At 44.3% G+C, this 25,688-nt stretch overlaps 1 protein-coding gene across 3 annotated transcripts in view; it reads right to left on the bottom strand.

Moving 5' to 3' along the window:
- The window catches only part of l1cama (L1 cell adhesion molecule, paralog a), a 51,406-nt gene extending 33,083 nt beyond the window's left edge, over positions 1 to 18,323 (bottom strand). For 2 of the 3 annotated variants that reach the window (XM_086121251.1, XM_086121270.1), the window contains exons 1-4: positions 18,024 to 18,323; positions 11,475 to 11,520; positions 10,519 to 10,581; positions 8,564 to 8,636 (exon numbers count right to left, since the gene is read on the bottom strand). The gene's annotated coding sequence lies outside the window, so the exon portion shown is untranslated. The remainder of the gene's footprint in view (positions 1 to 8,563; positions 8,637 to 10,518; positions 10,582 to 11,474; positions 11,521 to 18,023) is intronic. The other variant, XM_086121260.1, reaches the window with a different exon arrangement.
- Between the last annotated feature and the right edge of the window lie 7,365 nt (positions 18,324 to 25,688).

Genomic DNA, 25,688 nt, shown 5'->3' with positions numbered 1-25,688 from the left:
TGCCTTTTGCAGTCCATCATGGTGCAGCCAGACAGAAGGAGGGGGGAGGGGGGTCCCTGGAGCCGTGCGATAAGTAGCCCATAGAGCGCTGGAGGACAGCCCATGTGACATGCAAGGACACGTCGCCGCCTCCATGGGGACAATTGGCACGTCAAACACCCTGACAAGCGGGGAGGAGTGTGTATGCGACCTATGACCTCCAACACAACAGGTAACAATCCCTTATAGCTGATGTCCTCAAACGGGGGTCCGTGAGCTGCAAATCGGGGCCAAAATATATCGACGAGGGTCATTCAATAAATAAGGTGAACATGAGGGAGCAGTTCCCAGCCCAGCTGTTTCACCGTTTGGGCTGCTGTGTGAGGCTTTGCATTGTCTCCTTCTGACTGATGACCCCTGCGTTTGCTCTTTCTTGACCTGCCTTAGTTGTTCACAGTAGTTGGCAGGAAGTTTGAAAGTGACGATGAAGTCAAAAATGTTGTGAGTGACTGGCTGAGCCATCAGGCCAAAGATTTTTACGCTGAGGGAATATGGAAGCTTGTGCACAGATGGGAAAGGTGTGTGACAGTGCTGGGAGACCACATGGTGGGGGGGAATAAATCCTGATATCGACAAATTCACCTTATTTTTCTTTTAAATGCAGACCTTCATGTGGGGCCTGGTGCACTGATCCAACAAACACTGTAACCAAACGATTCGTCCCTAATTTAGCTTTAGACTAATTAAAATCTCTAATGTGATCATCACATAAATCTACAAATGAGTAATAGTTCAAAGGTTGGGGGGGGGGGGTCATATGAAAGGCGGGATTATTATTGGAAAAAAAGTCCCATTTATTTCAAGAACAAAAGACACATTTATAGCAAGTTGAATTTTTTTTTATGTGAATAAAGAGCTCTTTTGACAAAATAATACTAGAAAAAAATCGGGTTTAAAGAATTCACATGATCCCCAAGAGATATGAATTTCTTCTGTATCGTGTGTGTGTGTGAAGGGGGTGGGGGGGGGGGGGGTGTTAGTTCCAAAAATACAAATTTGTTGCTGTAACATTGTGACTTTTTTTCTCTGAAATAGGAAACATTTTGTTTTTATGGTAATGTTTAACTGGTGTCAGGATTAGAATTGGGGCATGTTTGAGAAAACCTCCCTTATAGAGCCTTGCAGTCATATCATACTGTACATTTGCCTTGCATACACAAAGAGGGAAACACAGTCACAATATATGAACAGAAGTATTGGGACACATCCAACCATGTGGATCCGAAAGTGTCAACAATTTGTCCTATCTGGAAACATGTGCCTTTTTAGGCTCAATGCAGCACTTCAGGCAAAAGAGCTGCTGGCAATGCAAGGTCACACATCACGCTAGTTTCCAACACATTTGCATGGACCAACCGCAGTGGCCAAACGGCTCCAGGAACCTTTTATTTTTTTATTTCTTTTTTCCTCACTTGCAGGCTCGTTGAGGACATGTGAAAGTCAGGTGGTGTTATGTGAAAGTCACTGCATCCGTCATGCTTGCAACAGAGCGCATGCAGTATAGACACCACGCCGTTTAGGTAATCAAAGGAACACGAAGCACAACTAAGAGAGAAACAAAAGCAACGACAAAAACAACAAAAGAGTTTGAGATCACACCAGCATAAACGGCGTGCCGGCGAGGTTGCAGTGTTTTGCATTCGCTAAATGATGAACCGAGTCCGACTGGATTGTAGGCAATGCCATTAATTTGGCCCAAAGCTGCCAATTCAGCACTTCCCCTTAAGTGCAACTCACTTAATGAAACATAGGCCTGCCATTTTGCAGGGATAAGGCAGGAGCTGAGCCTTTTCGCTAATAGGCATCCCGGGAGTGGAAAGAGAGTGCAGGCAATGTGAGTACATAAACAACAGAGGGAGTGAAGAGAAAATAAGATGCATTCGCTTTACAAAGTCAAGTTGTTTTAAAATGAGTTTTGATTTTAAACCTGCACAAGGAATTTTGTTGCACCAGTTTGGGGAATTAAGATTCCTTTTGCAAAAAAAAAGGTGCATAAAGACAGGATGGGACAAGTTAAGATAAAAGAAACAGGCCAGTTTGTCCGACATCAGCGACCATTAATTTGGGATGCTGCTGGATTTGGATTAACGCATCAAGTACCATCAACAGAAAGCTACTCGCTGAAAAACTGACCTGTTCACGTATTTTTCTGCTCTCTCAGTATGCCACTCAGACGCCACAAAATGGCACCAAAGCTGTCCCATTAGCCAGCTAACAGGAAAGTCATAATTGATGTCAAGGAAATACTGCTGAAGTGATACATCTTGACTGAGAGATGTGCAAAATGAACTCATTGGGCGGAAATTATGTTGATGTCAACAAGAAAGTGAGAAGTGTCACTTTTCCCACAGGGGCAGGCTACTGATTGCACGGCAAACTGACTTTGTATGAAGAGGGGAGGGGATTTGCCTGCCATTCAAATAAGACGCTGAAAGCTTTACATTGGCAGAGAGAAGCTGCCTCCACCGGACACTAGAGCGGGAGTATATCTATCCATCCATTCATTAGCCGAGCTGTTTATCCTTACGAGGGTCACGGGCTTGCTGGAGCCTATTCCAGCCGCCCTTGGGCAGGAGGCGGGGGACAACCTGAACCGGTTGCCAGCCAATCGCAGGGCACACAGACAAACAACCATCAGGACTCATGATCAACCCTAGGAACAATTTGGAGTGTGCCATTAACCTGCCACGCATGTTTTTGGAATGTGGGAGTAAAGCGGAGTACCCGGAGAAAACCCACACAGGCACGGGGAAAACATGCTAACTCCACACAGGAAGGCCAGAGCCAGAATCGAACTCACGACATCTGTACTGTGAGGCAGATGTTCTAACTCGTCATTCCCGTGCCGCCTGGGAGTAAATCTTCAGAATGAATCAAAATCTCTTCACTCAGAATACATGAGGTCCCACCCACCTTACTCTCTACAGTGTAAAATGTAGGTGGGGAACTTATGTTCTCATCACATAAGAAAAATATATTTTGTTTGACGTAAAATTAATCAACTACTTTGCGTAAAATTTACCCTGAATACTACAGTCTAACTTCGCTCGATTTGAGTAAAATGTAATGGACTGAGTTTGTATTGGAAGAAACAAAGGGGGAAAGCGGTCTCTTTTGCTTGTCCATGAGCAGCCAGCGGTGAGCAAAACAGTCTGCATGTTGACTCAGTGATTCTTTCATTGATCCCCAAAAGCAACTGAAGAACGGCCCTATCGAGGCAACAGCAATGGAACAAAGTCAGGAAGTAGCAAGCAACCAAAACAAAAGCAGCAACGCTGTGAAACAGAAGCAAGACTGGCAGCAATCGTCTGCAACAATGATGATACTCAAACACTGATGCTGGATGAAAGTATTTGGTCACATAGGGACTTTCTTCTACTTTGGGGAGACAGAATGAGGAGCGTTTGTGGGAGGCGGCATCCTGTCTACGGATATTTTATGCATGCATGTGAGAAAACCCGTCAGAGCGACCATGCAAGGTGTTGCTACGTGCACCTCCGATCTCTCGCCTAACCCTGCTGTCACCATGACAACCTCACGATTCCTGCTGCGAAATATTTCTCTCCCCTCCCCCTTCCACAGCGTCTCTCTCTCTCGCTCTTCTGAACCTTCATCTCCTGTCTGCATCTGTGAGGCAGGTCTCCCCGCTTCTTAAAAGACGCTGTACTTCCTGCGAGTCGATTTTCCCATGGGTTCCTTTTGATTCTTCACTTTTTTTGCTCTCCGTCGTGTCTCCCAACAAAATGAGCTGAAGTTTGCTGCTATTCTTGACTGGGTTTGCCTGTCTAGCTAATTTGGGGCAATGTCTTTCGGTTTATTTTCTTCAGTTTTTTTCTAAAAATCCCCAATGTACTTGGCTCACACTTGCAGCAGCGTTAAACTTTATTCCTCCCCAATAATCCCTCCGGAGGGAAGTGTATGCATCACATTCCTCCTTGTACATTGTCAAGAAAACGTGGCTTTCCTGTCAAGTTCCACTTTGCAATCAAGAGAAACTTTCCAGGGGTATCTACAGCCTCGACTCCTAAGTGGCTTATTAACTCCCATCGCATCTGTTATCATTATCATCAGGAACCTATTTGGAGCCTCTAACTAAATCCAATTACCACCAATGGAGTCCGCAGCTGAGATCGACTGGCGGGAGGAAGCAAGGCCGGGCTTCCTATGAAAGGCTGCAGTCTTATCGGAGGCTCACAGACCGCCGTCTCGACTGCAGACCCCCGTCTCTGCAAATGCTCCACGGCACCACCCACCTCCCCTATACACCCCACCCTCAATCCCTGCTGACGCCATGTTGCCGTGGCAAAGAGATCAAGGGCATGACATTTTCCGGAACGAACGGCAATTTCTAGCCAGTATGAAATAGAATGACCAGACAATCGCGTCTGTGCACATCATCTTCATCCACAATCTCAAACCTAAAGGGACTGACATTTAGACGACGTTAAATGTTTTCATAAAGCGACTACTTTATAATGTGATATGGTAAAGGAGCGAAACCCAATATTGACGACATGCCAAAGGGGTCTTTGCAACATCACAAGTTCACTCCCGAGATGCGGATGTCCAAACCAGTGAACTGGCAGTCCCAAAACGAGAGGGAGGAAGACGGGCCACGCGGGAGCCAATGTTGACCTTTTCCTGAGGCCAAACAACCACTTGATGAGGTTTTCATCGAAATGCTTGACATCGGGATCTGGCAGGCAAACAGTGCAAAATGCTGAAAGCAGTTGGCCGCAAGCTGCCTTTGCTTTGTCAAGTCAAGTCAAGTCAAGTCAACAGTATTTATAGAGCACTTTCAAACGTGTGTATTGCTATCCGTCTCATGAAGACAACAATCCATGTACACGTTGCATCAGTAATTGTTGAAAATCTGATGGTATCGATCCCATGGAAAAACTTTTTGGGAAAATCTTATTCAAACATGTTTTAAACAATTCGAAAATATGTTTGAACACGTCACATTTAAAAGCATATCTTGGAGACAGATAGTACCTAAGAGAGAGCTGTGCCGACAGCAGCTTATGTGGGCGGTTTTGTTTGACTGTTTTCCTGGTGTTTCATCAACAGCTGAAAAGCATATGGTGGCTGCGGCTCTCCTTTCCCACATGCGAGGGCATTACAGGACATATACTGAACAATATTTTTGACATCACGTCGCAACTGGAGCTGAAGAACATTTTGCATGCCATATGTTTCTTGAAATTAAATTCCGGGAATGTTTTGTTACTTTTGAAGTGTTGCCGACCCTCAGCTCATTGAATATCCAAAACATTTCCAGATACCTTGATGTGCAAATTGGTGTCATCAGGCACTGTTTGCAGTCGTCCGACTTTGAAAACTCATACCCCTTCCCAAGGGAGCCAATCTTCCATTCAAGACCTGAACTCAGTTTCTTCTTTCTGGGGCATTGCTTCGGTTTGTCATGAGATTCAGGAGGACTTGACCCCCCTGGCAGGATCATCTTGTTGCGGTCATCTGCAACTGCGCATGTCCCAAGACTCAAATCCCGATAATGTCAATTACCTCCAACACTGCTGGCGACAGTATCGAGGACACCAAGACAGCAGCCAAACAAAACACTGGGCTACATGTCACCCGATACCTCTGTAAGGTTGTCTGTTATTAAAAATCGGAGGTCGATGGGGCCCACAGGCAGGCGGAGGCGTCCCACAAAGCACAAAGAACACAGTGCATGACAAGCGATAGTTACAGAGCTGTCACTTGCAGTTTTTTGTGGGCTTGTTGTCCCCCAGTGGACAGACGCATAAATCAAAGACAAGACTGTCTGCACCCACCGGCACTTTTGATGAGGAAGTGCAAATCATTTCCAGGCAAGGATGTATTTCAGGACAGGAGTCATCTCGGGGCAGCTCTGCAACTACAGCCCCATAAAAATACGGCATGAACAAACCAAGGACAACTTGTATCAGAATGACGACAAGAGAAAATTATGGAGAAGGAAAAGAACGGCTTGTGATTCAAAGCATTCAGCATCATGAGTCAAAGACATTGTTATGGGACAGGCATGCGCGACTGCTCTTAGAACTCTTGAATGGTAAATCCAAACCGACTCAGCGATGGCCCTTTCGAAACTTTGCACCTGATGTGAAAGTATATGCTGCTGGGTACACTCTAGATCCTTGGAGGAAGCGGAGAATGTTGTGCCTGTCAACACTGTCCGTTGAGGATGTGGATGACATCTACATTATCGGCCTTCCGATAACAGGTATGCTGCTGTTTGGTGTTAGCAGTTTCCTGATCTATCGCAAAATTCAACCGACGGGAGCGGCTCTATTGGAAGTGAAGAGGCTGCCGGTCTTATGATGGCATAGTGCGGATGTCCAACACTCAGACTCAGACTGTGCTCAACCACAAACTGTTGCGGTTTTGGAGCGTCTCTGCAAGATGGTCAAGAACTTGGAGAAACTGGAATCCGTGCTCAAATATTGACTGAAATCACGGATTTGGCTGATCGACGCCACTAAAGAGACACCAGCCACGAACTCAAGGCTGTCTTAAATTCTTTGGCAGCCTGCTACCAAAACAACATCTGCTTTCTCGACCTTCCCCTGATGAAAGTATGCACGAAAGCTAGTCCCCCACCATCACCCCCTCCTTCATACATTCCCTTGTTTCACCGTCTTGTGAAATTGTTTATGTCTTGTGACCTGTTGTAACTGTCAAATGCTTGTGCAGGAGTTTTTTGCCTAATTCAAATTATCCTCAAAATGAGGGTAGTTCGAGCGTGTTTTTTTTTCTCCCCCTCTCCCTCCCTTGTGGTTTCTTTCTGACTTCCGGGTTGAGTGAACGCTGGCGCGTTTTGGCTGCCGCTGCTCAACCCGTATTGTTTTGCGTTTTTTGTTATTGTAAAGTGTCCTTGGGTGTCTTGAAAGGCGCTTATAAATAAAATGTATTATTATTATTATTATTATTATAACCGGACAAAAGGGAACGTCTCAAGCCTCGAACTAGCCCTTTTTGGTTTCAAGCTGACTAGCAGCTTTTGCTTCCCCTAGCTGTCAAAATGCTCTCCTGACAATGAATGGTGTAGGCCACACCCCAAACAAGTGTCAAGGCCTCAGAGATCTTTTCAATGAGCTCCTCTTTGTCTTGCCCCACCAGAGCCTCCCGACTTCTCCCCCAGTCAACATGACACGTGCATCTGAATAAATCTCTTTCACCCTCTTGTTGATCTGCCGTTTCCTCTTGGGGATGCCAGCTTTCATCTTTTGCTCGTACTAACAAGGAGCCTCACCCCGCCCCACCCTGTTCTGCTTATCTGCGCTTGGAGCATCAATCAGTCCTCTTGCCGGCACAGATCAAATGATTAGCAGGCATCACCTTACAGAGGGGCACGAGTGTGTCTGGATTCATTTTCAAGCTTGACAATACTAATAATAGATTGCATCGATGCACCTCGAGCTCAGCATGAGCCTCTGTGTCGTGCCAAACAGTCAAGGCTCAAAAACAACACACAGACTTGAACACACAAATAAGCTGAGCATGGTGGAGAGGGAACCAAGAGAGGGATGCATCGTGCTGTAGGTTATAAATGTACCGATCACCCGAACCCTTTTAGCAAAGACCTAACCACTCGTCAAATGGTGTTTGAGCTGTTTGCTGCTACTCACAGTTGACACAAAACAAAGAAAACGACACTTTGTGTACAGCATAAAAAAAAGCACTACATAGCTCTGCTTAAGATAAGATAGGCCAAAAGCCAAAGATAAGCTAACGAATAGCATCAGTGTTGCATAATTATAACACAATTATAACACAAATGACGGACCTTTGAACACAAACTATGGAGCAACACAGGTAGACAGTCACAATACTCACAAGCATATATTTTTTTATCCTTTGCAAATAGTTTATGCAGTAATTAACACATTCCACAACACAATGCCCATTAAGTTGAACAATGTATCAAAAAAAACCCCAACAACCTAGAATTCTTGATATTCTAATATTTTAAAAAAGAATACAGGAATGACACACATAAAGTGCAATAACAAAGTGTGATTTTTCTGATTAAAAATGTATTATGAGCATTTGTGCGGGTTTTTTGGGGGGGTGGGCGGTTGCAAGAACGGATGAATGACATTTCCATTAATTTGAATAGGAAAAAATGGACATCGTCAGGGAACAAATTAAACTTCTCACTGCACCACTCTACTTTGTTTCTGCAAGATTCAAGATGTGTTTTTGTCACATGCACAGTAATGACAAGAGTAGCACATGGTGTTTTTCAAGCGGTTGACAAAGCAGAAGAAGAGGAGAAGAAGAAGAAGAAATCCTTTCTTGTTTTCCAACACAGAGTGCTGTTGTTTTGCTTGGGAATGTGCAGATGTGATTCTGCTGCTGCTCAGTACAGGGACAGTTTTGTTTTCTAGTGGCACACAGCACCGCTGGCCACCCAAAAATCCTGACTTTTAGTGCTATCACCCAGACATTTTTAAAATAAATATACAGTACATAACATCATTCATCCATCCATCCATCCATGATCTGATCTGCTTACCCTCACAAAGGTTGCGGGCGTGCTGGAGCTTATTCCAGCTGTCTTGGGGCAGTAGGCGAGGTACACCCTGAACCTGTTGCCAGCCAATCACGGGGCACACAGAGACTCAACTCAACTCAACTGTATTTATAGAGCACTTTCAAAAAGCCATCGCTGCATACAAAGTAAAGCAACAAATCTGTAACAAAGACGGTAGAAAGCACCGAACAGCAAAACCAAGAACAAATCTGAGTCATGCTGAGTCAAATGCCAAAGAATACAAGTGAGTTTTGAGGCGGGTTTTAAAGACGAACAACCATCCGCGCTCACACTCACACCTCGAGACAATTTACAGTGTTCCATTAACCTCTCATGCATGTTTTTGGAACATGGGAGGAAACCGGAGTACCCAGAGGAAACCCATGCAGGCACGGGAGGAACATGCGAACTCCACACAGGCAGGCCGGAGCCGGAATCGAACTATGCACCTCAGCACTGTGAGGTGGACTTACTAACCAGGCAATCACCGTGCCGCCTACATAAAATCATCCATCCAAAAGGTAGACAGTAAAATTGCTCTACATCCATCCATCCATTTTCCGAACCGCTTGATCCTTACTAGGGTCGCGGGGGGTGCTGGAGCCTATCCCAGCCATCTCCGGGCAGTAGGCGGGGGACACCCTGAATCAGTTGCCAGCCAATCGCAGGGCACACAGAGACAAACAACCATCCACGCCCACACTCACACCTAGGGACAATTTAGAGGGTCCAATCAGCCTGACATGCATGTTTTTTTTGGAATGTGGGAGGAAACCGGAGCACCCGGAGAAAACCCACGCAGGCCCGGGGAGAACATGCAAACTCCACACAGGGAGGCCGGAGCTGGAATCGAACCCGGAACCTCTGCACTGTGAAGCCGACGTGCTAACCACTGGACTACCGGGCCATTGCTCTACATATCTTTACAAATTAGGGCTACATGTTAATTGATTTAGAGGCGAAGAATTATTTATAAGTATTAACTTGTTCTTGAGGCAGCACGGTAGTCGACTGGTTAGTGCATCCGCCTCACGGCACAGAATTCGAGGGTTCAATTTTGGACTCCGGTGCTCCTGTGTTGACTTTGCATGTTCTCCCTCTGCCTGCGTGGGATGGCGGATGTACCGCACCTACTGCCTGAAGATCGGATAATTGATGGATGCAGGTTAAGCGGCGCAGATAATGGATGGGTGGATAACTTGTTCGAGAGTCTCAGCTTGGCAAAATAGCTGGACAATACATGGGGAAAGTGGGAAGCGAAATATATAAATATAAGCGAAAATATATGCTTGAACAAGTCTTAATGTCTAATTGGTGATGTTGGCTTTTTGAATGGCTGACAATCATTTGAAGTTGTCATCATAACATCTTCACACTTCCTGTGAGTCCAACCCAAAAGTAAATAAATAAATCCACTGACTGGTCATTAAAAATACACGTAGCTGTCATTTAAATGTTGACATTTAGGGCCCGTAAGACATTTTGCATTTTGGACCACAAAATTAGGGACGGCTGGACAAAGGTGTATCGAAAATTGTCTGGTAAAAAATAAATATATATTTTAAAAAAATTTAAATAACAATAATAATAATCATAATAATAATGAGACAGTGCCGTTTCATTTTTCCCAATGAAATGAAATGTATGTACACATTTGCACACTAAAAGAAAATACATATATAAATTCCACTTATAGATAGATATAGATATGTCACAGAAATATATGTATATTTTGAATATTAGTGTCAAAGCATATACACATTTATATAATTATAATCACTGCAATAGTATTGCAGCACATGAAGATCAAGCTAGAGACAACAAAGAAGCATAGCATGTACTGTATGTCTCGTCAATGACCAGAAAGCTCATCAAGTCAATGTAGCATTTGCATGATGAGCAGGGAGTAAACTCGCAATCGATGTTAGCAAACTTACCTTGAAAGTTGCTGAGGTACGATGAGATGTCCACCCTTTTCAAGCGTACTCTAAAATGTTGTCCTGCGGAATGGGACAACTCTTCATAAGTCATTCACGCCAACCTTGGGTAATTCTAGCAGACAGCACTGACAGGAAGTTCACATGCCGCCGAACACCAAAACGCAAAATTGAGCCCAATCAGCTCTCAAATGCTCAAATAACGAAATGGAACTACTACGCATGTATTTTGAACAAGAGTTCATTCAGGTAAAAAATTGACTGTCCCTTTTGCCATTACAATATAATATTGACCCTGCCCATTGAAAAAAAAATAAAAATCACATCTGCTTAGTCTCGTGATTGGTGAATCAAGCTCACTTTATAGGCCAGTCGCTATCGTTAATACCAGTCAGGGAGCTTAAATAAAACTCAGCAGTATCCTTTTCAATGCCACTTTTGTGTTGGATTTCGCTCAGCGTATCCGTGACATCAAATCAACACATTCAACCCTTCTACTTGAAATCTTCTCCTGAGGCGCTTCATTCTCCCTTCCATTTCCTTACATCTTGACATTTCTTTCTCCGGAGCCGACTCCTGCTGCTCCAACATCTTTGTCTAATGTGGGAGCATCCCGCATGCAGTGGGCGTAGTGTGTAATGGGATGGCACGGGAGGTGAGATTAAATTAGGGCCGTGTATGCGGATTACACCCCACTAAAAACCTGATCTCCTCCCACTGTCTGTAATCCGAGCCTAATGAACGTATGAGGTCTGACGCAGCGCAACGTAGAAAGCGCACATGAGGATGCCAAGCCAGCTAATGTGTGTTGCGCCTCACTTACAGAAATTACATGCTGGAACAGAACAAAGCCAGTGCACTTAAGTCACGTAAACATGACAAATAAACAAGCATGGCAATGAACTGCGGCCGTAGTTTTACACAAATATAAGATAAGATTAATAAAAGTACTTTACCTGTAATGGTCAGAGGTGTCTCTCGACAAAGTCAAATTTTGCCACACTGGGAGGGGAAAGAAAAAAAGAAAAACAGTTGTGAGGAAGTTATGGGAATAATCTTGCTCAAAATGAACTTTTAATGCTGTATGAGAATTTTTTTTAAAAGTATCAAGTGAAAAGAATTTTTTTCTTTTGTTCTGATTTAGTCGTTTGAATCGATTTATTACATTATTTATTTTCCATCAGTAAAGGATTAGAAAATGATGTTTGCCATTTTAACTTTTCAATGTACTTTACATCACAATGTTGTTTTTCATTGGGGGTGTTAGGTTGTGAATTTTCAAATTCCAATATTGTGACTTTATCCTTGCAGTATTGCATAATATTCATTTGTATGCATTTGTTCTGTAACTGCAGGTTTTTGAGTAATCTTTTGCACTGACATGGAAATTCTGGAATTTTTTTTTATGTCAATGTCACTGAATCATTACACTGTGTAACAAGTCTCTGTACCACGGTATGTGCATTATGTCTGAAATGTTCTTTTTTGTTACAGTTGCTTATTACTGTAATACGAGAGTGGCTCTTATTCTCTTATTACTGGAGAAACATTTCCTGTATGTTTGGGCTTACTACAGCCCGACCGTCAAGGTGATTATTTTGAAAAAGGCAGCATGGAAACATTCTATGAGAACATTGCGATGGCGCTTAAAAGCCAAACAACTGTGCCAACCTCCCCCTGTTCCCACTCCAAGGCTCATTAAAAATGCAGCAACAAATCAATACATCAGAAAACCAACATTACCGCAGCGCATTAATGAATAGCTTGAGCAATGTAATCAAAGTTCGTAGTGGGATTCCCTTCACCGTTCTTTACAAAATCTAAGTGAAGATAACACTGCTGCTAATTGAACAAAAAGTAAGTCAGAATTATGAGTCTCGTAAACACCTGTCAGAATCTTGATGAGTAATTAAACTTAATGTTTTATATTAACTGTAAAAAAAAACTGAATACAAACAGAATGTAAGATTCATTTATTAATGACTGCTGAAACAGAACACACATTGACAATTGAAAACCTCTATAGCAGTGGTTCTTAACCTGGGTTCAATCGAACCCTAGGGGTTTGGTGAATTGGTCTCAGTGGTTCGACGGGGCCTCTGCCATGGAGGGTAAGACACAGCCAGCTCAACATGTCAATTAGTTATGACATGCCCGCTTGGCCATCACTGGCTGCAGATGATCACATTACATTGCTTGCCCAATCGGGGCTGCGGGAAATTTAGTTCGCTTAGTCGACATCGAGTGACTGTCGTGATAGTACGTCGTAAAATTTAAAAAACGTACAGTATATTTACTGTATGTCTTGAAATTTTATTTACTTTTTCTGTTTTTAATAAATGTGTTTTTTTAATGTCTTGAATTTGTAAAAAATCAAATGTTTATTTTTCACTTATGAAGGGTTCTGTGAACGTGCGTATGAACTGGTTGGGTTCGGTACCTCTAACAAGGTTAAGAACCACTGCTCTAGACAGTCACCGAATACCATTTGACTGAAATGGTCAAAGACAATCCAAATCAAAGTCATTTGCTCACAAAAGCTGCCGGATAACTTTTCTATCCAGCCAACAGCCATAATGGGGAAAAAAAAACCCCAGAAAGTAGCAACCTGTCAGAATAAAAGCAGTAGCACCACGAAACAAGACGAGTAGGCCTCATCTTCAACTAGGACCACACTGAGAGACTCGCTAGCGCTGGCACAAACATATTCAGTCTTTTGGGCGTGTTCCCGTGTCACATTAACTAACGATGGATATTCTGGACACGTCTGTTTTATTTGAAAATCTGCCAAGAAAATGTACTTTTTTTCATGTTGTGCACCAACCTGGCAACCCACCAGTCTGCTGTAATGTCGAGTGCAGAGACGGCCTCTGAGCAAGAATCATGGAGGGACATCGGCAAATTGTTGTATTTGCATTCAATGCCTACCCCCCCCCCCCCTCCGCCCCCCTAAGGGACACAACACACAATTTTTGGGGGATCACGAGGAAAATTTCTGGTGCGCACGTGAAACTTGTTTTATCCCCCCCATGCCCGTTTCGAGCTCTGTGTGTTCTTGATAAAAATCTGGATAAAAACAATGGCGTGCTTTGTAACTGAAAGAGACACAACCACTCTGACATCTAACTTCATGAATCACTACCGAAAACGCACCTCAACTACATCAGACATTGCTTAAGCTTCGTCAGTTCTCTGTTTAATTGAGAAGAAAAAGTTATAGTAATGTGTATTTTATCCAAAGAAATAGCAGTCATTCATATTTCACTTGATTAAAAATGTAAGGGCATGACCTAGCTGAAGATAATCTCAAGAATAAAAATTGTTTTGCTACATTTTTGCTTCAGTTCAACATTGTGCTGCTCCTGATGTGCACACCTTGGCCGCCTGGGGGCAGTATAACGCGGACGACAACCCCGTAAATTCGTACATGGAGTTGTTGATGTTGTGCCAAACCCATGTGGCCAATTGTTACTTGAAACAAAAAATTTGCTGCTGTTGGTACATGCAAAAGTGGAGGCTCCTCACACAAGGCTGTTTGACATCAACGGCCTTTTTCACGAAGTCTGTCAGGAAATGCAGCAAACAGAAGCTCAATTTAGTGGACCATTCTCCTCAGTGATGGCGGCAATAACGCATCTTTCATAGTGCTGCAGATGAAGATACACTGCTGGGGATTTTCTGCCACTCACACAAAGACACTTCTGTCACAGAGACAAAAATAAAACAGGCCAGCAAAAAGGTCATACATGGGGTTTATGTGCAGGCCTTTGGCATCTGAAAATCAAAATCGCACCCATGTTTGATTCTCATCTTTTCATTTTAATTTAGATTTGCTACACATTCTTATCCCTCAAATGACATTTCTTTTTTTATAGTTATGATTTTCTTGTAACAGTCTTTTGTACAACTTTTGCATTGGGTAATATTTTGAGTTCATTCACATAATTATGTATTTTTCTCATACTTTTTCATCGTGCAATCAGTTGTATTTCCTCCAGACAGGTAAGGTGTTTCATTCTGCAGTTTGTGTTTAAATGTGGGCTGCTAAAAGGTTTCAAACACAGACAACGATGCCACTATGTTAGCCTATCGATTGCCTTTTGTTAGCATTAAGCTAAATGGACTTCAAGGCAAAGCGATGTGATTTTTTCAAATACAAGTCATATTCGATGTTTAGTTTGACAGTAAACTAAAGCTTTTGTACCCGCATTTTTTTTTGCTCCAAATTCAAAGCAAAGACTTGTAAGTTGGGTTAGTCTTTTCGCAAGACACCATTGCATGGCAAATTTGTGTCCGTGTACTGGCTTGTGGTTGTGGCTGGGGGGGATGGTGCAACAAGATGGCTGCGACTTATGGCTCGCCCTCACTTTCCAATCAATCTTTTCCATCTCACAGTCTACTTTCCTCCCCTCACTGCCAATTCAATTCTCCTCATTTGCAGGCCTCCGTCCCTCCTCCTCAAAGCTCGCCTATCATCTTTGTCAGGCGACAGCGTGTCGGTCCACCTGACCTCGCGCTCCCTAAATCACCACAATGTATTCTCTTGTAAAGCCCCCGAGAGGACGTCAACCTCCCCCCACCACCACTTGACTCTCAGAAGGTGGATGATGGACCCCTTCTGCGGCAAACAGCGGCCGTTTTCAGAGCAGCGTGAGCTGACGGCCCGCTAAAGGTGCACTGGTTCGTGTGTGCGGCAACACCAAGACAAGGCGAGGGCGTGCCAATTGTGCATCTTTCAGGGAGGAGGCTCAAAGTGTCATTTTTGACATGTCCTGTGTTCACCATTCTCTGCTCTCAAGCCACCACACGTGGTTGCCTCTGAATAGCGGTCAGCCAGTCAGCCCAGGGAGGAAGTACCAGAAAATTGGCATTCTGTGCAATGCTGCCAGAGGCAAAAATACGATGCAAACCTATAACTGGCGTTAAAAGCATGCAGGTTATTGTCAAAAGCTGAATTATTAAAAGCCCAAGGCCAATGGGTCTCTAACGTTTTACAGACCAACATTCAAATAAAGATGCATCGCAATGAGTGAAAGTCTGTTGTATTTACCTTGAACGTGAAACACAAGTGAAGAGTATGTAGGAAGTGAATCTTTTGCGTAGCACACAATTGAGGATGGCTGCTTTAGGCAAAATGAGCTTGAGACCACAACACTAAAATGATGAGTGGAATACGTTGCTGCCAAAGACAACTTCTTCGCCTCGGATTGTTATGCCCAGCATATGATTGTTTACCCTGCTTGTTACATCGTTTCAGTGTCACTCGGGACTACATAGAAGATTCAAATCCATGGTTTGGGGTATTGGAACACCAACATGAGTAGAACACATTTAACATTGGACGTGTGCTGGGTTAGACAACAGTTCATTAACCCATTTGAGCAAATTCCTTCAGAGGGTAACAGTGGAATATGTTGCTTGCCAACAACCTTTCATTTCGGAAGCTCTCCATCAAATTAGTTGCAAAGTCACTCTCATATTGCACAGAATTGTCTCAGGCAATCCTATAAAAAAAGAAGAACTGACTTTGTTTTCACTCCGTCTGATTACATTACATCAAAGGCAACACTCGACCTTCATTATAATGACACTGACACTGAGCATCGTGTTAAAATGTGACGCTCCTGACCACTGCCTCGTGCATGGCGTGCTGGCGTTTACAACACACGGCCTTATCAAGTACCATTTGGCCAGGAAGGACCGCCACACATTCAGCAGGAGGCCTCAGGGACTAAGCAAGACCCAGTCTGCAGTTTTTGATGAGACACTTTTTGGATTAAAAATAAGCAAAGTAAATAAAATAAAATATAAAGTGTCAGCTAATTAACCATTTTGTGGTCACCGCTAGTGCTATTGTTTCTGCAGCGCAAATCCACCCATGCAGCTCAAGTGGAGGAGAAAGTGTCCCGAGGCTGAAACAGGTGAAAACGAAGCGCTCCTTCCTCCTCCGCACTTACCGGAAGAGCAAAAAAGTCTTTGGATGGACGCCAGCCTCTGCCTGACATTTGCACACATCAACATCCAGGCAAGAAAATCTGCTTTTTGTCATCCACCAAAACTAGCTGTAATTCTCTTTGATTTAGCTTAAGTTTGACAGTAAACTCGAAGCACCATTGCACTTTTTTTTAAATTAGCCTTACGAGTAAGAAAAGTAGGACTCTCGAATAAAAACAAAATACTCATGACATCATCAGAGAATAGAACGAATGAAACTGTTTTAAAATCACTGCGATCTTATGGCTCCTTGTGGGATGTGTGCTTTGAAAATGCAGACATACAGCATGGAAAGAAAGAGAGGTGGAGGAGACGTGTGCCTCAGTAAGCTGCAGTCATACTGATGTTTTTCCACAGAGGATAAAGAACATAGCCCTGGTCAAATTGTTAGACTTTTTGTCGGTCAGGTGTGCAGTGTGACACCGTGACACCGATGCTATTCATTAGCCCATCTGCTGTGTTGTGCATTGTTGATAGAATTATGCTAAGCAGACTTTACAGCTTTGTGGTTGTTTCAAATACACGCATAATTCTCTGACAGTAGTTTGATGTTTAGTTTGATAATTACAGATTTTTTTATGAGACAAGCTTGTAACGCGTCTGTAAAACGGGCCGAAATTATTCCTACTCAAGCAATGGCAAGCAGAAGGTGACAGCAGGCATGTCTTCGTGGTGGAGAGCGATAGGGCATGACGCCAGCCATGTTAGTGCCCGATTTTCATGCGCGCGCACGCGCATACACACCTCCAGGCAGCACCTCAGCGCGAGCTGCCCCACCCTAATTATCATGTCCTGTCACACCTATGTCTTTCCTTCTACCTGCATCTCTGATTTGAATCCTAAGTCACTTTCTTGTCTCCAGAGCTTTCGGATGCGTTGTTCCCAGCAGAGTGTCATAAACCATAAAGCTTCATCTGAATGAAAACCCTTGCAGCATGTTCCAATTACGGCTTGTACATCTACAAACCAGGCATTTTATGAGCTGGAGGAGGGGAAAGAGGGGAGAAAAGGGGCATTTCAATTTAAATCGGCAGGCAGGTGTGGCAAAGCAAATCATTTGCTCGAGATCTCGCCCTTGTTTCGCCACAGATATTGTGGAAGGAGGTTGGGGAAAATGCAATGGCGTCTTTCTAAAAGCTCACTTGTGCAAAATATGTGCGAACGGAAAATGGCAGCATCATGAGCTGGAAGAAAGTCAGGTGAGACCCTGTTGCATGCAAACCGCATGGGGGCGGGGGAAAAGAAAAATCCCACAAATCAAGCGGAGAAACGCAAGTAGAGCCATGGGTCCCTAACATTGACATGACACACCTCAAGTATACCGGCATTCGATTCATAATGAAGATGTTACAGAGGACCCAATTATATGTGAAATATACGCCAGTCATCGTTGATGCCACCTCTGCAGCCTCATTAGGCAACTCGTCACACCTTCTCTTTTATAATTACTTTTTTTTTCCCCCAACCCTCCCAACCTCAAAAGGGTCCAGATGCACATGAGCTGCTCCTACCTGTGCACAGATGAGTTGCCGCCTCGTCTGGTGTGGTCCGGGCTGCGTGGTGACTGTGCGCAGCTCGGTGCTGTGCTGATGCTGCAGTGATAGAAAAACACACCCTCCTTTGGCCGCGCTCGCCCCCTCCCCCTCATTGGCTGCCTCTCGGAGGTGACATCACCCCTTCGTCTGAGCCACCGCCTCGGCCTCGGCTCCGTTCACCTCACCAACTCAGTGTGTGGATGCCTGGTCATCTCCCCCCTTTGTAATGCCAACACACGCACGCTCACACACACACACACACACACACACACACACACACACACACACACACACACACACATACATACACACACACACGTGTCTGTCCCCTAGTCGCCTCCTCATCCTCGCATAGAACCAGGATTAGTATCCAGCTGCTCTTATTCCTGCACTGGCATCCATCAAAGAAGTAGCACACGCTGAAAGAAATAGCACACTCCCTCTCTTCCTGTACGGAGTGTGAGTTATGAAGTTATGGATTCCCACACTTTACTTCCAGGGGCAGAGCTCCAGGGTGGTTGTGTCATTCTGTGCCCACCCCCGATATCTAGATGACATTTTCATGTGATGTTTTGTTTGTCTATTTGCCACTGTCACATGGATGGATGGATGCAAATGACACTTCCACAAGTTTTTTGTTTTTTTTTTAATATAAACTGGATATTTAAAAACTAAATCAACAACGAGGCGGCCCGGTAGTCCAGTGGTTAGCACGTCGTCTTCACAGTGCAGAGGTACCGGGTTCAATTCCAGCTCCGGCCTCCCTGTGTGGAGTTTGCATGTTCTCCCCGGGCCTGCGTGGGTTTTCTCCGGGTGCTCCGGTTTCCTCCCACATTCCAAAAACATGCATGGCAGGCTGATTGGGCGCTCTAAATTGTCCCTAGGTGTGAGTGTGGGCGTGACTGGTTGTTCGTCTCTGTGTGCCCTGCGATTGGCTGGCAACTGATTCAGGGTGTCCCCCGCCTACTGCCCGAAGACGGCTGGGATAGGCTCCAGCACCCCCCGCGACCCTAGTGAGGATCAAGCGGTTCGGAAAATGGATGGATGGATGGATAAATCAACAACTGACCTGAATGCAAACTAATAAAATATCTGTTGAAGGAAGGAACATTCCATTCTTACACTCAACGTCAATCAAAATCATGCCTTTCACACCATAGCACAGAAACATACCATCAACAGTCGTGCACAAGCACAAAATATAGAACTGGGAAGAATAACGAGACTTTTGTGTCATTGTGCTTTTTAGATATGTTTTGAATGATTGAGCCATTGATCGTATATGCCAAATGGCATCGGTTGTCGTAACAATGGGTCATTCGGATTGGTTGTTAGCTAGCAAATAAGTGCATGAGCCTGATGTAGACTATGAGATAGTACACATGGATGTGTGATGGCCATTGTTTTGGACGTGTGTGAATTTTATTTCATGAAACCCTGATTGTGGATGCTATGATAAAGAATGATGCATGGACACCCACGCCCTGAATAAAATTCTGCCTATGGCCCTGTGTATTTCACCAGGTCTTTTCTTCAGACCTCCACAAAGACATGGACGTGTTTTGGCTCCTTTCAGTACAATTAATGGCACGTCGGGCGATGAAAGTTACGCAATGGCACTGAATGAAAATGTGAGAGGAACAAATGTGCCGCCTCTTATCTGTGCGGGAGAGGAGATGAGCTGATTTCTGGGTCTCTTAACGACCTCCTCTGAGGCTGCTGTGGCCACTGTTAAATGTCGCTTGGCAACCACAAAGAGCGGATGATGATCATCTCTGTATTTTTGTGCAACTGCAAATGAACGGGCAGCATTATGCACACCTGCACAATGGCATGTAAATTTGTAGCTTTTGATCATTTGAAATGTGTGGCCGCACAGGGCAGCAGGGCATCCTCACTCCCAAAAGGTACGGGTATGTGAAACACACACACACACACACACACAAGATTTATTCTGTGACCACACTTGTAACTCAAAACACTTGGATCTCAAATCATCTTTCCTAACTGAATGAATAGAAATACCATTCCAGTCCAAAAGTGTTTATAATGTGTTACTCTGTAGTCTTTTCAAGTAATTGGGGGGGCAGCACAACCCCCTACGGCCCGTCTAGGTGGTGGGTCTACATGCCCCTGTGCATGTAGTGTTTGAGAGGCACATGACAAGCAGGCTTCTGCAGAACTGGAACAGCACGTGGTACAAACATGGCAACACCCCATTTTGTTTTGGCAGTTTTGCTGCTTCAATTGATATTAACATTTCTGTAAAGTAGTAATAAAGAAAACACTTGGGGCTCGGGCTTCTACTCGATGGCAGCTGTGGCTCCATTATTTGCACTATTTGTGGCCCCCGCATGATCTGCGGCACATGCGCAGAAAGTCGCCAGGTGCGGCAACTACACTGGGACAAAATACTTAGGTGACTTTCAATATATAGTGGGAATAATGTAAAATATTTTTGAATTGTAAATGGAATTCTATAAAATATGTAATAAATGAATATTTACACTTGAACATTATTTTTTCGGCACAGGCACAGGAATTCCAGTGAAACTCGCCCATCCTGTAGAAGGACCATTTACGATCACCTTGTTATCGGCAAGTTTAACAGTGCTCATATTTGATTTGAATTTCTTCTCATTAAGAACAGCCTGTGGAAAGTGGAAATTTGTGGCAACAGTTCGAACTCTGCCAGGTACGCAGACATTCATTTGTGACACGTTGCGAACGACGCACCAAATGGTGACCAAGTACTCAGGTCTTTAATAAAGAGGCAAAGATGGTGGTAGAGAAAGAGCACAGCAATAATGAGTTGACTCGCTCCACTGTGGGCATGTGTGTGCCACCAAGCATCGTGCACATCTGCTGCCACGCTTGTGCCAGGCAAAGCAGACAAAAGTTGCAGAGGGTGACAAACGTTTTCATGGGAATAATGATTGATTGTGGTGGTCTGAAATTGGTGAGACACACAACCAGCAACCATCGCGGAGTTCTACGTATCTCGGTCAAAAAGATGAAAGTCAAATAGGTTAGAAGCGAATTGAAAAGGACGATAAGGTCAGTGCCACAGTTGCCCAAAACGACCAGCACTGGTAAGGACAAATTTTCTTCTTTTTTTTTGCAGCCACCTGGCGGTGAGTCAGTTGTGTTTTGTGCTCACATTTTCTGTCCTAAGAAAGTGAGTGAGAAGGAGAACATAAATGCTAGAACAGCATCTCAGTCCGATACTATATAATGACATGTATCTATTTTTTTAATGTGTTAAAAAATATATCAGTGGTTCTCAAAAGAATAAAAGTCTAAGAGCACACCGAGATTGAATAAGTACATATGGACGTACTTGCGCATGCTGTATGGCTCTTTGTTTTTTTATGACAGATGCAAGCAAATGACCAGCAATAAAGCACAAAGGCAGAAAAACTGCAGTAAATAAGTGAGGTACAATGAAGCGATTGGACACATTTATCTAATTCTACACGAGACGTTTAGTTTGTCAACAGCAAGTGGAGGAAGTAATCAAGATGTTTCAGTGAGTCATTTCATGTGATCTGTCCTCATTTCAAAAACAAAAGCACTACGCGTTAAAGGGCAGCTAGCATCCTGTGCAGAACAATCGAGGGCAAGTACTTGCACCAAGGCCCACGTTGAAAACGCACATTTGAAGTCCCAATGTATGAGAAGACATTTTGCCCTCTTCACTTGAAACCTTTTAGCCCTTCCACAGGCCTTGCCAAAGCTCTCAACTCATTTCCTTCTTTCCACCGACTGAATGAGTTGGAGGGGGATGGAGGAGAAGGCACCCAATTAACAACTTCAAGCCAGGAGGCGAAGGGGTATCAGAAAGAGTCAGCAAAAGGCAGCCAGAGACAATTCCATCAGCATAAAAGGCGAAGGGGGCGGGGGCAATATCGTAAATGGCTGCAGTGTGAGGACGGAAATTGACGAGAGGTTGTTTGTGAGAAGGTGGAGACACATGTGTTGGATAAAGGAAACAGCTGGGCTGAGACAAAATATTGCGATGGCAATCGATGGAATCATTACCTGTCTCGGTACATAATATGCCAACATCAGGTATCGAGACGCATATTGGCTGACATCCAACAACAGCATTCGCTGATGACTTCTAATTAGTCGAGCTTCAGTCAACCTTTCCACAAGGTTAAAATTGTCAAGTCAAGTCAACTGTATTTATAAAGCACTTTCAAACAGCCATCGCTGCATACAAAGTGCTGTACATGGAGCAATTTAACATGCACAATAAACAGTAAGACAAATTGGTAAGAAAGGCGGTAGAAAGCACCAAACAGTAAAACCAAGAACAAATCTAAGTTATGCTGAGTCGAATGCCAAAGAATACAAGTGAGTTTTGAGGAGGGTTTTGAAGATGGGCAGCGAGGAGGCTTGCCGAATGTTCAGTGGGAGGTCATTCCAGAGAGAGGGACCAGCAACAGAAAAGGCTCGATCCCCTCTGAGCCTCAGTTTAGTTCTTGGTACTTCTAATAATGTCTGGTCCGCAGACCTGAGGCGCCGGGCAGGTGTGTAGGGGCGGATGAGCTCAGAGAGGTCAGGTGGCGCGAGATTATTCAGAGATTTGAAAACAAATAAGAGGATCTTGAAAATAACTCTAAAATGTATGGGGAGCCAGTGAAGGGATGCCAGAGTAGGCGTTATGTGCTCCCTCTTACGAGTACCAGTCAAGAGGCGAGCAGCGGCATTCTGGACCAGCTGAAGGCGCTTAATGGAGGACTGGCTGACTCCAAAGTAAAGGGCATTGCAGTAATCGAGCCGGGATGTGACAAAGGCATGAATTACTGTCTCAAAGTGTTCATGTGAGAGGAGAGGTTTTATTTTGGCCAGCTGTCTAAGGTGAAAGAAGTTGGATTTAACAACGGCACCAATTTGCCGATCAAGTTTGAAATCACTGTCCAGTTTAAGGCCCAAGTTTGAGACTGTTGACGTAAGATAAGGAGACAGGCCCCCAAGTCTACAGGATGGGATGTACAAGGGCCACTGTTACCAAACAATATCACCTCTGTCTTCTTTTCATTGAATTTCAAGAAATTTTGTGCCATCCAGGTTTTGATTTCTTCCAGACAGGATAGGAGTGGCCTTAATGAGAAGGCGTCTTTCTTGCTCAGTGGGACGTAGATCTGGCAGTCATCTGCATAGCAGTGGAAGGGAATACCAAATTGTGAACACGCATGGGGGTAAAAGCTATATGTAGTTGAGTATAAAACCTTGGCAGATAGTGAACCAAAAAAAGAGGCTTCAAGCTGCTCGCCGCGACTGTCACACAAAACTAGCTTTACCTTAATAAAGTTTATTTATCTTAAGGCTCACAATGCAAAACACCATAGGGACGGCTAATGAATAGCATTGGCGTCTGGCATAGTGTTTTGACCCTTTAAGTAACACACATTTGAACAAAGGACAGGCAGGCATATATTCTTTATCCCCTGAAAAACAACAACAACATTACTACAGCTTATTGAGGTGTTGTGACTATCATGTATCATTATCAGTATGCCTGTACTGTACTGCCCCCGTGTGGCCAATGTGTATACACCAGAAGGAGCTGCCCAATCACAGACTACGTTCACATGCAGTCAAATAAGCCTTTTTAAAATCCAAATCTTGGCATTATTTAAGTTTTTAAAAGGTCATGTAAACACATGAAAAAACCCGAACATTCTCTTATTTGGGTTTTTAAAAACGCGATTAAAACCCCTTTGTCAGCCTCTTTTCTAACCCGAATATTTGGTTATGGGAACAGAATTGGGTTACCACCTTCGAACGAGGCATTGATTTGTGTTTTGCGCCTGCTCTGGCTCTATACACAAGGAATTTTGCCTCATTGCAGCGAGTCGAAGATGAATACATAGATTTCTCAGTGGCGTTTTTCTATTGTTTTTTTTTTTCCATATACTGCCTTAAGGAAAGCCACAAGCAAATGTCCAATTGAAAGCAGAGTCAAGAGTGCAGCAGCCACGCCGCACAGACACGTCAGCAGCTAAAAGAAGGCATGCGACGAGGAAGCGAAAGATGAGGAAGAATGCCATCCGTCTGTCGGTCCATCCGCTTGCATGCTGCTGGGGGTGCATGGATCGGCTTCAAGTCGTTAACAGGCCACAAGGTCACGGCGCGTCTCTGACCCGGCGTTAATCACTCACTAATTGAAGGGAAATGACTGATTGAGTTTCCCACCCTGCTTTCCGCTGGCTTCACTCTGCAGCCAACATCCCATTAAGCGTGTTAACTGTCGTGCAAATAGTCAACTCGTGCAGCCCGCTTTGGGAAAAGCGAAGCGTGGCAAAGGAGATCAAGGTCGCAAAAGGCAAGAATGGATTGGATTGTAAAGCAAAAAGGGGAAATGGGCACAGTGCAAATATGTTCCTTTTGTCTCTTCAGTTTCTGAAAACTTTTTACTTTTACCCCTTGATTCCACTCAAACAGCTCAATATGTTTTCCAACCTCCATGGATGAGGATCCATCCATCCATCCATTTTCCGAACCGCTTGATCCTCACTAGGGTCGCGGGGGGTGCTGGAGCCTATCCCAGCCGTCTTCGGGCAGTAGGCGGGGGACACCCTGAATCAGTTGCCAGCCAATCGCAGGGCACACAGAGACGAACAACCATCCACGCCCACACTCACACCTAGGGACAATTTAGAGCGTCCAATCAGCCTGACATGCATGTTTTTTTTTTGGAATGTGGGAGGAAACCGGAGCACCCGGAGAAAACCCACGCAGGCCCGGGGAGAACATGCAAACTCCACACAGGGAGGCCGGAGCTGGAATCGAACCCGGTACCTCTGCACTGTGAAGCCAACGTGCCAACCACTGGACTACCGGGCCGCCATGGATGAGGATACTACATCAAAATTGATGGAAGTAAAGAGATGGAAAGTCAATTATGGTTGAGATCTCGACTGACTAATTAATTGAGATAAGGCATCCACCCATCCATCCATCCATTTTCTGACCCACTTATCCTCACAAAGGTCACGGGGCGTGCTGGAGCCTATCCCAGCTGTCTCCAGCCAGTAGGCGGGGGGCACCCTGGACCGGTTGCCAGCCAAGGGCATACATACACAGACGAACAACGATCTGCGCTCACACTCACACCTCGGGACAATTTCGAGTGTTCCATTTAATTATTGTGAGATAAGGCAGAAAAACAAAACAAGCACAGAAACAACATGAAGGAACCTGAATCAGGGAGCAATGACGTCGTCTGCAACACATTTGGCAAAGTAAAATATCCAGCCTCATTTTAAATCATTGAGGATGTCAGCTCCAAGAATGATTAGCGATGAATATTTGTTGAGGTGTTCCATCCAGACTGAAATGTGTGCGCTGTTTGACACGACTGACCACCACAGCGTCAGACAGACATTAGGAACATGCCTGAGGGAGTCCAGTCAGAAGATTGTTGCAATCATCAATCTACTAGAAATAAAATGATGGCTACGTTTCTCCTGGTCTGATTATGTGGCCCTTCCGTCTGGAGATGATTTCCAGCTGGACGAAGGCTGTTTTAGTGATAGATTTGACATGACTGCTGAAAGTCAAGTCTGAGTCGTTCAGCAACCCAATATTTCCGACTTTGCCTTTGGTTTTTGTTTTTAGAGACAGTCAGTC

This window comes from Hippocampus guttulatus, chromosome 1, assembly GCF_054856545.1.
Source record: "Hippocampus guttulatus isolate MCC_2025c chromosome 1, RoL_Hgut_1.0, whole genome shotgun sequence".
NCBI lineage: Eukaryota > Metazoa > Chordata > Actinopteri > Syngnathiformes > Syngnathidae > Hippocampus > Hippocampus guttulatus.
This window is presented reverse-complemented; position numbering and strand designations above follow the sequence as displayed.